Source organism: Meleagris gallopavo, chromosome 16 (genome assembly GCF_000146605.3).
Source record: "Meleagris gallopavo isolate NT-WF06-2002-E0010 breed Aviagen turkey brand Nicholas breeding stock chromosome 16, Turkey_5.1, whole genome shotgun sequence".
Lineage (NCBI taxonomy): Eukaryota > Metazoa > Chordata > Aves > Galliformes > Phasianidae > Meleagris > Meleagris gallopavo.
The window spans coordinates 12,928,038-12,941,149 of record NC_015026.2 but is presented as its reverse complement, the minus strand read 5'-3'; the positions used below and the strand labels follow the sequence as shown (position 1 = coordinate 12,941,149).

The window sequence follows — 13,112 nt, the reverse complement described above, 5'->3', positions numbered from 1 at the left end:
AAATATTTCATGCACGTACAGAAGTCAGGCTTTGGTTAGAAACTTGTGTGGGTAGCAGGACATAACTATTGAAGTGCAACATGAAAGACTTTAATGGATATGAACCGTTTTCCAGAACAAAGGAGAGATGTACGAATCTATACCACTACTTGTTTTCTGCTAAAGATAATAAACTTCTTTGGCTTACTTCATGTCTTAAAATACACAGCTTTTTTTATCCTCCAAAAGAAGTTTGACTTGGTAACAATACCTAATTCATACACTTGTTAAAACAGGCTGGATTGCCTCTTGGACCACCACAAATTAATGCAGTACTGTTAGCATAACAAATAGGGTTGAAAATAATTTGTAGGTAATAGACATGAAAGCTAACAAAACATAACAAAACCAAAGACTAAGAATCCATCTTGCTGCAATTCATTTAAATGGATGGGAGTTTTTCAATTAACCTCATTGGGAAGAGGTTTGGATACTGGATAAATCGTTCTGTTCTTATTCTAGCATTGCATCTGAATCCCAGCTTTGGTGTAGATAAAGCCTCCAACTCAGAAATTCAGCAGCAACCTCTGTATTTTTCCTCTGAACACTACGTAATAAGCTGCCAGTTTGCCTCCAGGTAGGTTTTATACTACATGCTGATTATAAAGTGCATCCCTGGTTTCAGTGGGACTTACCTGTACCAAAGTGTACTGCTGTTATACTATACTTCACTTCCATCTAAGACTGCTGAATTTTATGTTGTTTTCATTTGTTTCCTTTCATCTTGATTATTTGCGTGTGGTTGTGAGTACGTGTGATGCAGTTCAACTATACAGTCTGCACTTACAATTAGTTGATGCTTTGAACTGTGATGTTTAAATGTAGGATTAAGACATTACCTCTATTTTGAATAGATGAAATAATTTTATTTCTGTGTTAATGCACTGCAGGTGACTGCAAATTCTTCCTGGTGCAGAAGGCTCACAAAATATTCGGTGTATGCCGTGATTTAGAAGATGACAGAACTGTGGAAAAACCTTACTGTAGGATGCTATGAGAGCAGCCCTCCGCAGTTCTCAGAAGTGGAGTACTCCTACCTGCTGTTCTTCCTGTGGCAGAAAAAAAACAGGTAAAGATGGACGTTGCGCTATGAGCCAAGCCTTGAGCTGCATCTCCAGTTTAATCACAGACTTTTTTCACTGCAGTTCACCAACAGGAAATAGGGGGTAGTATTTTCTTAGGTGGGATGAACAGAGAATCATGGAACGGCCTGTGTTGGAAGGGATCTGAGAATCATCTACTTCCAGTCCATTTGCTGCAGGCAGGATTGCCAACAACTAAATCAAGAGCTAGATCAGGAGAAAGATAATAGATTGAGAGAAAAAAGTCTCTTTCATTGAATGACTGAGAAGCAGCCTGACATTGTGTTAAGGATGGCCAGCATTTAGTGATGTCAGATGCTAGCATATAGCTGAACAGACAGTAGAAGATGTGATCTAGAAGTAGCTCATTTATTTATTGAAACAGGAGAACTTGCAAGCTGTGGTATTATCTTTACAGATCATCCAATGCTGTCTGCATTGCTGTGTGAGGTAGGCTGTGTGTGTGGAAGGAAATGCCCCCATGGATGTTCTGTAGCTTCATATACATTTTATCTACTACTGAGCACATGCTGGTACATCATTAATGGTCATCCTACACTACAGGGCCCTAGTGATTAAAAACTCTTTAAACACAAGAATGTTAAAAGCTCCTGTTTTTCTGGTCTTGAGATAAACTCAGAGAAACCTCAGGAACAAACAGGCACAGAGCTATTGAAGTATCCTTGTCATCTCTGACGTAAGAAGCTTTGTGGAGATGCTGATATAAATGTGGGGACCAAATCGCTTGACAGGCTTATGAAATATGTCAAACTCAGTAATACACTTTTCAGTACCATCCTTAGATATGTTCTGAAAACTCACACACGGGCCTGCAAAAACAGCTTCTGCTCCTGTGCTTGATGAATTCTTATAAGGAAGGGAAAAATATGTGATGGACAAGTGGTTTGGAAGTGCTCAATGGTTATTAGATGTTATATTAATGTTATTAGAACAGGCTGTTGTTTCTGGAATTATGTGAATGTACATGTAGGAAAAAATGTGTAAGAGCAGCACATACTACGAGTAGTTTGAGATGGAGATGTTAAAAATAAAGTGGCAATTTGAAAGGGCATGTTTGCTTGGTGCTGAAGCTACAACTGAGTTTTGTCAGAAAGTCATTAAGGGCTGCATCTGAATCTGGCACAGTGATTCTGCATTACAGAGTGTAGCTGCCTAACAGCGTATTTTTCTAGGAGCCTACATGTATATCTTGTCACTGGCTGCTGCAGCATTGCAGGGAGAGTATATTTCTTTTGTAGAAACATGATGTTGATATTCTCTTACCTTCCTCCCTTCCTCCCTTTCTCCCTTCCTCCCTTCCTCCCTTCCTTCCTTCCTTCCTTCCTTCCTTACAGACCCCAACTAAGACTTCAGGTTTTGAGTTTCTTTTCAATTCACTGCTTTGTTTTGGATGCCTAACCCATTTCTATATGAGCAGCAAAACTTGTTATCTTTCCAAGGACTTGCTCTTGATATTAAAAAAGTTTGCACTTGCTTAGCTCCTTTGATACTAACTTTGCAGTACTATACTGGTACCAGTTAATTAAGTTCTGCAGAACTGCTGTTACAGCGTAAGCAGGCATGGGCAAATTGATAAATAGAGTGGGAGCATGATTTCCCTACATTCCTAATGGGATGAGGTCAGCACTGATGTTTTGCTTAGCCCCTTTATAGAGGTTTATACAATGTAAAATTCTCCTGTTCGTTGCTCCATTTTTCTAACTTGTATAAGATAGCATGGCTATGCACATTCTAAAGGTGATCATTGCCTTTGTGAGACACTCAGTAATAACCACGGTATTTTCCTTTCTTCTCCTTTATGGGTCCCTTTGACTTCCTAAGTTTAGCTTCGTATTTCTTCTATGCTTCTAGTGCCATAAAATATATCTACTGATGAACTGCTGTGTTTTTTAATACCGCATCTAGATTCTTGATCTTAGAATTCTCAACTCCACTGAAATCCCATATCTTCCTCACCAAATTTCGGCGCTATGTTTGCTTACAAGGAATACTTAAAACTGCAGCTCATCGTGGCTTGTCTGTTCACATTGCAAGAAAGTTCCACATAAAACTGCGGAGGGTATTCTGTGCATGTACATACATGAACGCATACATGTGCAGATATTAAACGTGTAAGACGCTGTAAAAACGCCGCCTGCTGAATTATGAGTCCATAGAATAATAACAAGAAGAATTCCAATCCTTGAAGTTAATATGACCGAATTTTAAGCTCCTTTTGGGAAAGAGTGATCTTCTGTCTTCTCTTCATGGCAGTGTTCACTTCAGCACTGTTCTGATTCAGACTGAAAGGCAAAGTCATGATGCAAATTTCTGTGATGTTTTTGGTGAAGATTGATTATGATGCATGTCTTCCAGAACTGTTAAGCGTTTAAATATCTAAATAATTAATAATGGTCTTTTACCTCCCCCAGGATATACAAAAAATCCCAAGTACTATTTTGCATTAATCTTTACTGATTAGACAAGGGCAGACAGAGCTGTGATTAGTTCATACTGAACAAATCCACCAACTTTATATTTAAAAACAGAGATCACACAGATATGAGCACAGCTACTTTTTTGGCTTCCTATTACTTGCTCGGCTATATACTCCATTTCTTTTTTCTTTTTTTTTCTTAGTAACTTTTGGGAGCACTCTAGCCACATCAGTGACAAAACAGACATCAGACAAGTAGCTCTATCCATTAGAGTCATGTCTGCTAGGTTTGAGTGACGTCCAGTAGAGCTGATTAACCACAGAATAATGTGCTGGAAATCTAACAGGAGAAGTCACTTCTGCCTGATACCAGTCACTCTCTCCAAGTACAAATGCATAAATGCACGTTCACAGTGGAATGACTTTGACCCATACTGCTATCAGAATAATAGTGAGAAACTATTGCCAGACTTTTAGATGAGAGAAATAAAGTACAAGCCAAATGCCAGAAAGAGAATTCACAGATGGGAATACGTGTTGTTAAATGACACCATGGCATATGACCACAAGAATCAGACAGCTTTCCATAGCATAGAAGATGTGTTCAATATGATGAGTGTCAGTACTTGTAATACAGAGCTGAAATATATAAAATAACACAGCAAAATCCCAATGCAGTATTTTGGCAGCTCAGTGCTTTAAAGACCACTGTTTCTATCAACGCAACAGATAAAAATATCTGCTGCTTAATGAAGACAAGCAGGGGTCTTGGAAAGAGTGCCCCTTTTTGGCCTGGATAAAGTAAGGCAATTAAGCTTGTGTTAGAGCTTTCTACTAATGTTTTTGCTAAGAAAATATTTAAGTTTCATTACATGGAAAACACTTGTGTACTCTGAATCAGTGTTTTAGTCCTTGTGATGTCAGTATTTCATCTCTCAAACTATCTGAATATAATGTAGATCAGATCCCACCTCGTAGTCCGGCGTACTCAAGGGAATAGGGATAAAACAACATTTTTCTACTTTCACAACTTGAGCGTGGTTGCAGGTTCTTTGTGTTCAGCCTCTTAATGGCACCTAGACACTGCACTATGATGCCAGAGTAGTCTGAATATGTCATATGGAGTCGGGGGGTACAAAGTCAATTTCACAGCCCTCTCACAAGATGTGACAATAAAGTTGTCTGCTGTCTCCCACTCCGTACCACCTCCAGTCCAGGCCATAGCAGGACAGAGCCCAAAATCTAACATGAACTGCATTTGTCAGAACCTTCAATGAAAATCTCAACCTTGAGCAGCTTCTGGATTCCTCAGAATTCTCCTTTATACTTAAATCCTTTGAATATCTTCTGTCTTCAACTGTATTGTTACTATTATTATTATTACTATTATTATTGTATTATTTTTGTATACTAGAAAAATTTGCTGCCTTGAAGTTTTAGAAGACAGCTATATGGCCCAGCTATACTTGAACATCATACAGTATTTTTGTACATAATTTTGCATTGCATAATTACTTGTGCAAACTTTTCTATTACAGACTGCTGAAGCTATTGCAGCAAAACAAGTGGTATACCACAGACACCAGATCTGACTATATATATATTTTTATATATATATATTATAGAGTGGTACAAGTCAGGACCAACTCAAAGCAGAGATGTTCTGAATAACAGAGAACAGTAGAAGCTTTTATATTCAACAGAATCAGTCTATCTATGAAAGAAAATACCAATTACATATAATTATTTCCTGAAACAAAAAATTGATCTGGTATGTAAGTGTAGAGCTTGCATGGTATTTCACAAGAAGTGACTGTGCAATAATCTTTTTTTGAAGAAAATGGTTTTCTGAAAGCAAGGCATATACATAATGCCCCCTAATAAGAAATGAATCTCATTTAAAATAACTGAGCAGATGATCTCATTCCATTTTTAAAAGCACTGAGCTCTGTGTGATTGGCAGGATTGCATTAATAATTTATCTGTCATCGGGGTATGTTGATTTCTGCCTTTTCTGGGAGTCTGAATCACAAATGATTGCTCATTTTAACAATATTGAAAAAGATTGGAGAAGTAAAGCTGGAGGGAGGAAATATGCTGACAGAATGTGCACTAATTCTGTTGGCCAGCCTGGTTGCTGGAGCTGGCTATCAAATATGGTTTTTCTACACCAGTGAGAATCCTTCCATGAGGAAAACATCATCTCTGGAAACAGTTCACAGTGGTTGCTGAAAACTCCCAGTTTTGCTCATTGTATAGATGTGGCATAAAATAAATCCTAAAATATGCAACTGGGCTTTGTTTGGTTTATTATAGTATCAAAAAGCTTTAACACTTGAGCTCTTGCTGTAGTTCCTGACACAGCAAAGTAGGACAATCAAAACTGATACATGAAAGAAGGCTCTTTGTGCTTGACTTCCCTGTCCTGTGCATGCCATGGGATATATCTATTTATTGAACTCATTTCAATATCAAATGTTTTGCAGAAGAGTTCAACTTTTAATATAAGAGCAATGACAGAGGGTAGCTTTGGAACTGTATAAAAAAATTCAATCAATGTTCATAAACCTTTACTTACGGGATCATCAGCACAAGAATCTATTTGAAATACTCAGAGGTTTCACCCACTTCTATTTTTTCAACAGAACTATCAGTTGTAACTACTGTGCCTCTTCCAAACTACAGCTTTTGAAAGCCCGACTCTATGTCCATTTGCTAATGATACTGTGTCCTAGTAAGAATTTGTGTTTTGTTTATTTGGTTACAAGAAAAGAAATCAGAGTGTTTTCAAATTCTAACACTGAAGGAATGCTGTCAGAAAAGGACTGTAATAACCATATCACTAGAAATAAGGTTTAGATAGAAGGATCTCTCACAAAGCACTGTGTATGATTTTTATCTTGCTCATATCCTCTTTTTTTAATTTATTTTTTCTTTTATTTTTTTCCCCAGTTTTCAATGAATGTGAACCAGCTGGTCCTTGGGACAGCTTTTCCCAGCAGTAAAAAGCTGTGGAAATGCCAGCCTCAGCTCTAGCTTCTATCAGCAGGAACACTGAAAGGCACACAGGCTACAGCTTTCTTATCTCCTGCTTCATCAGCCCTGCTGCAGTTCCTCCCAGTGCCATGGCTTTCTGCGGTTGCTGCTCACGTTTCCCTCAGGATCTGTAAGTGCCCAGGTGTGCTCAGGCTGGGGTGTCCTGACAGGGAAGTCCGTTGTTGGCAGCACCTGGCTTCTGGTCACAGAAGTACGTGGTTAACCCCCTTGTGAATCTTCTCAGCTAGTCAGAATTGAGAAGGCCCCATCTGACCGCACATCAGCCGCTCAGGCGCACTGAGGGTCGTGTGCCACTTCTGCAGCAAACACATCGCCTGCATGACTTCAAAGCTCTAGCTAGGTACAAATTACATGACCTCAGGGTTGTGGGATCCTGATGGGATCCTTTCAGCCAGCCTCTCTCCAGCTTACTGTGTAAGCACTTCCGAAGATAATGCATTTTCAAATGAGCTTAAAGGAGGAGGTGCCCGATTTCCTTGGATTCCTAAGCAAATCCCATTTTTAAGCTTTTACAGTACTAAGATATAATGTGTTCTACTTTATTTTTTCCTCCAGAAACAGAGAAGCCTTTGTTTACTGAAAATAGACTTCAAAAGCGCATAGTGTTTTACATTTTTACCTTGTTCTTAACAACCATGCATTTTTCAGCCTGTTATTAAGTACAGATATTGATTTGAATTAGCATCTGTGGAAGCACTGGGTGAATAGATTGAGCAGATAATCCTTTTACGTTCCATCAGATTGTAGGAGTTACTTAATGTTATTTTCTGTTACGGAAGGTGTAAGACTTTAGTATGCATGTGTGTACATCTGAGTGTAAAGCAACATGCAATGATGAGAAACTGGAGCATCCTACTAATCACTTCTTGAGCTGTCGCCAAGGCTTTTGGTATGACTGAGAAAATTAGAAAGATCTGAACCTTTAAAGCTTGAATTTCAACACAGACCTACGTCCTATAAAAAGTAAATAAATAAAACCACAAGATAAATACAAAATATATAATTCTAAAGAAATTACTATGCAGAACTGTCATTCTTGCTAGAGGGCAACTATGGGATCAAGGAATTTTCCTAGCAGAAATGGATATATATCTGGCCTTACCTTATTTTTGTCTTGAATGTCTTGTCTTTGGTCTGCAGTATGGATGCCCCTGTCATACGTATATTTGTACATGGTACTGATCATTTTTAATACAGAAGCCAAGAATCAGTGCAAGAAGCACCAGAAGTATCTAGGGAAAATAACAGCATTCTTAAATTACTGACGTTGATTATTATCTCGCTTTCATATTAGTTCTGTTGAATAAATCTCATCAGGAAGGGACAAGATACTAAGTATACTGAACTCAAAGTCTGTTCTGCAGTGATAGGCTATAGACTAATGATCACTTGCAGATGTCTTTTTTCCATGATTACCGCAGAAAAGAAGTAAAAAAATATCATATGTCTATGAAAATTCTTTGACAACTTCAGGGTTCATCAGCTTTCTTCCTTTTTCTTCACAGTATCTGGTGTTGTAATATGGATCCAGCAGAACACAATGAATTTTGCTATCAGCTTGGATGCAATGTAAATCATTTAAACACAAATCTTGAATTTTCCTGCAGAGCTAGATATGATGTGACCTAGGTAAATGATGAGAATCAGTCCACAGTGTAATCTGAATACAATATTTATAAATGGATGTGTATTTTGTAGTGTGTTTTGATTTACTTCAGATTAGTTTTTGTTTATTTGCTCAGAGTACATATTTCAGATTTCAAATTATTTAGGGTTTTTAGTGATTTACATTTTACTATCCAGAACTGAAAACCTGAAAGACAAGAACAGTGAAAAAAGAACAAAACATCTTTGTTTTAAGTGATAGAGCAAGGGAATGATGAGTCATAATAGGAACTGTAAGTGTTGATTTTTCAGATCAGATGGGATCAATTGATGCTACTGTGCTTTTGAAACAAAACACGTAATGAGTGTAAGCAAGTGTTTAATTCTTCTTGATGTTGGCTTAGCATAATTTCCCTACTTTAAAGTGAAGAAAGGATCGTGTGTTCCATACTGAGTTAACAAGCCCCAACTGTAGGTGTATTCATTATTACTACTACTTTTAGAGAGGCAATTATATTGACTGTAAAACATCCCTTACATTTCACTGATTACATTTGAAGTAGCAGGTCATGACACAAATTAATGACCTCTGTAGAGAGTGATCATTAAAAATCGTCTTCGTTAGTCTTTCTCTAAGGCTTTTCAAGTTTGTATAAACAATAATTACAGCTCACAACCTGATACCGTGTTTACACTGAGTAACACCTTCCCACAGTGAAGCAGTGGGATTGCTTATGCTGTATAGTAGGAGTTAGAATATATTCTGTGGGTTCTATCTGAGCCTGAACTGCTTCAGTGATTTGAAAAATTAGTAGAAAATATTTACAGTCTGTAAGCAATTATTCAATCAGCCCATCCTCATACTTCTAGTAAATGAATACTTTAGATTACTTGAATCCAGATCTGTATGTTAAAGACATGCTGGCTTTATTCCACATGCTCATGTTTTCCACTCACCTTTTTTGAACCTACTTAGCCATTTTACTTCTCAATTTATCGCAGGCATGAAATTGTGGTTTGTTTGAAGAATGATTGTTTTTTTGTCTAATATCATGCTTCATAACTTCAAAGAATGCATGACATGAAAAATTCTTGCATTTCACAGTGCCAAAAGAGGCATAAGATCAGTCATTTGGGGAGCTGCAAGGGCTGCAAGCACACTTCTTGAGTTCGGGGAAATCCCTGGTGTCTGCAGCTCCAGGGATCTGCAGCAGTCCAGCTGCATATTTGCAAGGCATTACTGCAAGTTCATAAGAACTTTAAAAAAAGAAAAAAGAAAAATTACAAAATGGTATCCAGATGAGATTATTTAGCATTACAAATCCTTCTGTAGCTGTTAGGATGATCATTTATTTGCTAAATAGAGTGCAACAGCTCCTTGGGAGCCATTCCAGTCTATCAGGTAAATCTGTAATTAGTATCCAGTTGATCTGAAGCTGGTGCTGTCATTATATTGATACATACGCAATAGAAAACACAACTTCCTGGGCACAGTAGGCAGTTTGCAGACTCTTAATAACTCAGGCATTTTATTTTTTTTAAAGTGTAGTGATTTTTGTTTCTAAGTTAAAAATTAAACTCAAATCTTCTATAGCATTTTTAATTTTCAGTTAAGCAGAAAACGAATGAGACAATTTTTTGCCATGATTTCTAAGTTTTGAAAACAGTCTGATAAATTTTTTAAAAGAGCAGAGAAACTTTTTATTTTTTTTTAAAGCAAATCCGTTGTGTGGTGCCATTAAGCCATTAGCAGAATAATGGAGGAAGGCTGACAGTTGTTTTTTGCGGGGAGTAGAAAAAGAACTCTGGATTTAATGTAGTCATGTAGAATCTCATTTTATTTTGTTTCATAATTTAGTTATTGATTTGGGAAAAGCTTACACCCTTTTATAGTAAATGGAGGTCCTATACTTTTGCATGTAGCTCTAAAATATATAGCGATTACTCATAACAAAGGAAATGAAATAATGTGTCAACTTGTATGTACTATACTGTCATCATATTCAATAATGAATAATTACACCACGGGAGGATTTGGGTGTATAAATGAAATTCAGGCATAAGGGCGTTGTGAAATTTTTATGGAAAGGAGCAGATGCATGAATCTGTTAGTGGGGGTAACCTCCCCACTCAGTTACCAACTACAACATATTTGCAAGTCATTCAATATTCTTGTGAATAGTTTCTAAACTTTCATTATTAACTTGCATGTCTTCTTCTTATGTTGAGTAGAGGTTTGTGATATGAAAAGCAAAGCTCAGAGGACTGATGTGTGTTGTCTGATGCTTCAAAAGTGGATACTGTCAACAGACTCAATTACAGGAAAATGGGTTTCTTTTGTCAGATTTTTCCAGGGCCTCAGCATTCTACACTGCAAGCATAAGACAGGTTTCTTACTGGGCCAACATTAGTACCAAACTATTCTCATTCACATGTCATGTTTGAAAAGAGCGATTGCTATATGGAGCGCTTCAACCTGATACATTTCCAAACAGAAATACAAAAGCTGTGGACCATTACATATGATAGAATTGATTGATTTTAGTGTTTAGTCACAGTCAGTGGGAAAAATTGTCTTAAAAATAAGCCACATCTTGTATGCTGGTACACCTCGTATAAGTAAAATCAGAAATATGAGTGCTTATTGAATAAGACTTTAAGACAAGTCTTGTGACTAATGCAGTAGACTGAAACTGAGAAAAACCTCATAAATAATCACACTTTCAGTTTATTTGTAGGATGCAGAATAATAGGGGCAAGAGAATAACACTAAATTCCAATTATGAAATATTTTGAAATGAAACAGCCAAGTTTTTTTGTTTGTTTGTTTTTTTCCCAAGTAAAAAAGAAAAATTCAACGGAAGCATTTGAGGACATCTTGTACACTCAGTCTCTGGCTTTTTCATCAGTCATAACTTCCTTTTATTTAATTCCACATCTATAATACGTATTGAAAAAATAAAAAGGAGAAGCCTTGTACAAGAGCAGAGGTTCTTCCTTGTGCAGTATAGATAAAACAGCCACGATAGGTGGGATTTGACCTGTGTAGGAGTGTGGGGCTGTACGTTTAGTGACTGTGACATGACTGGGAATCTTTTTAAACGATTGGTGTTGGCACTGAACAGGGTTCAGTGAAGATAAATTCTTTGACAAACAGAAATTGCCTTCCAACATGATGAAATGCATTGCTAGCAAAGCCCTTGGATTAATTGTTCACCCCAAATCTTTCCAGATGAGCGTTTGTTCATAAACTTTAATTTTCGTAGTAGATTTAGCTTTAGCCTAAGAAAGCTGGGAACAGAAATAAATTTTGCTAAACTGTATGGTGTACAAATGTACATGTAATTACAGTGAGCAATTAATGGAGGAGACCAGCAACTGGAAATCAGACTACGCAAAGCATTCATAGAGGATAAAAGTTATATTTGATGTTGTAGATATGTTGCCTGGTAATGCTGGTATTAAGACCTCATCCAGCAGTTTAGGAACATGTTTAAGATGGGAACTTCATATTATTTGAACGTCACAGACTCTACTGACAGATTGTTGAAGAGCGTCTGTTTTAATTTTAGAATATTGTGAATGATAAAAATAATGTTCCAAATCTAGTAAGGACTTAGAAGTTGTGTGAGTGATATTAACAATTTGGTAAACAAGCTTGGGCTTCAGTTCCATTCTTTAAAAAACACTAAAACTAATGATCTAATTCATGAAGCTGTTTTGTCGCTATAAAATACAATTGTATGGCAATCAAAAAATATAGTGAAGGATGATAAATTCTTTGTTATATATAAGTTCATCTAGGTTCCTATGCTTCTACTTGATCTAAGGAAGGACATCCTGAATTAATCTAGGACTACTTTGTCATGACGCGCATAAAAATATGCACATTAAAAAATGGCTAGAGTTGTTTGGAACAGGTTGCCTAGGGAAGTGGTGGAGTCACCATCCCTGGAGGTGCTTAAGCAATGGGTAGAGGTAGTACTTAGGGGTATGGTTTAATGTGCCAATATTAGTGGTAGGTGGACGGTCAGACTAGATCACAGAATCACAGAATGAGAGGGGTTGGAAAGGAGCTCCAGATATCATCAAGTCCAACCCCCTGCCAAAGCAGGCTCCCAGGTAGTGTAGCACAAGTAGGTGTCCAGGCGGGTCTTGAACATCTCCAGAGAAGGAGACTCCACAACCTCCCTGGGCAGATCTTAGAGATCTTTTCCAGCCTTAATGATTCTATGATCCTATAGTTTAGTAAGAAGCTGATTTGTAAGTACTGCACCAGCTGCACTGAGTTTTCCAAGCATTCTGTTGTTTCTATTAACTTCTCACCTTCTGGCTGCCTCCAGGTCATCCGCCTCAGATTCTTACATCAGAAGGTGAATTGGAGATGAGTTTACATGTTCATGCGGTGATTCTCATTTCAAGAATTTAAGGTAATTGCATTGATTTAATAATGTTGATATTTTCTGAATACTGCATTATTATGACATCTTCCAAATAAAAAAAGTCCAAGAATTTTTTCATGGGAACAATATCAGAAACAAATATCAGCATACTATTAAACTGTTAACTACAATCGTATATTTAACGGTTTAGCTCAGGTCATCTGAGTAACATGAGAATGTATGAGGACAAGGAAAGCAGAAAAGTTCTACAGGATGCTCAGGAAGACTAAATAGCTCAACACCAACTTGTGAAAATTGTAACTCGAATCAAGAAAGATTCAGCTGTCAGATAAACATACAAATATCATCTTTAATATATGCTTTCTTTTCTCAAAGAAGTCTCCAATGCTGTGGTTTGAAAATCTTGTGTATTTGCCATCACTCTTTTTGTTGACATCATTGTTCTCTGTGTGAAAAGTAAGCTTTGTACTTTCTTTTCCCCCAGAGGTA

General features: G+C 37.2%; 1 long non-coding RNA gene across 1 annotated transcript; it reads left to right on the top strand.

Moving 5' to 3' along the window:
* Window positions 1–505: 505 nt before the first annotated feature.
* LOC104913455 lies at window positions 506–12,644 on the top strand. Its single transcript, XR_004161532.1, has 4 exons — window positions 506–616; window positions 930–1,108; window positions 6,511–6,724; window positions 12,564–12,644. It is a non-coding gene; the product is annotated as an uncharacterized LOC104913455 (long non-coding RNA).
* The last annotated feature ends 468 nt before the right edge of the window (window positions 12,645–13,112 follow it).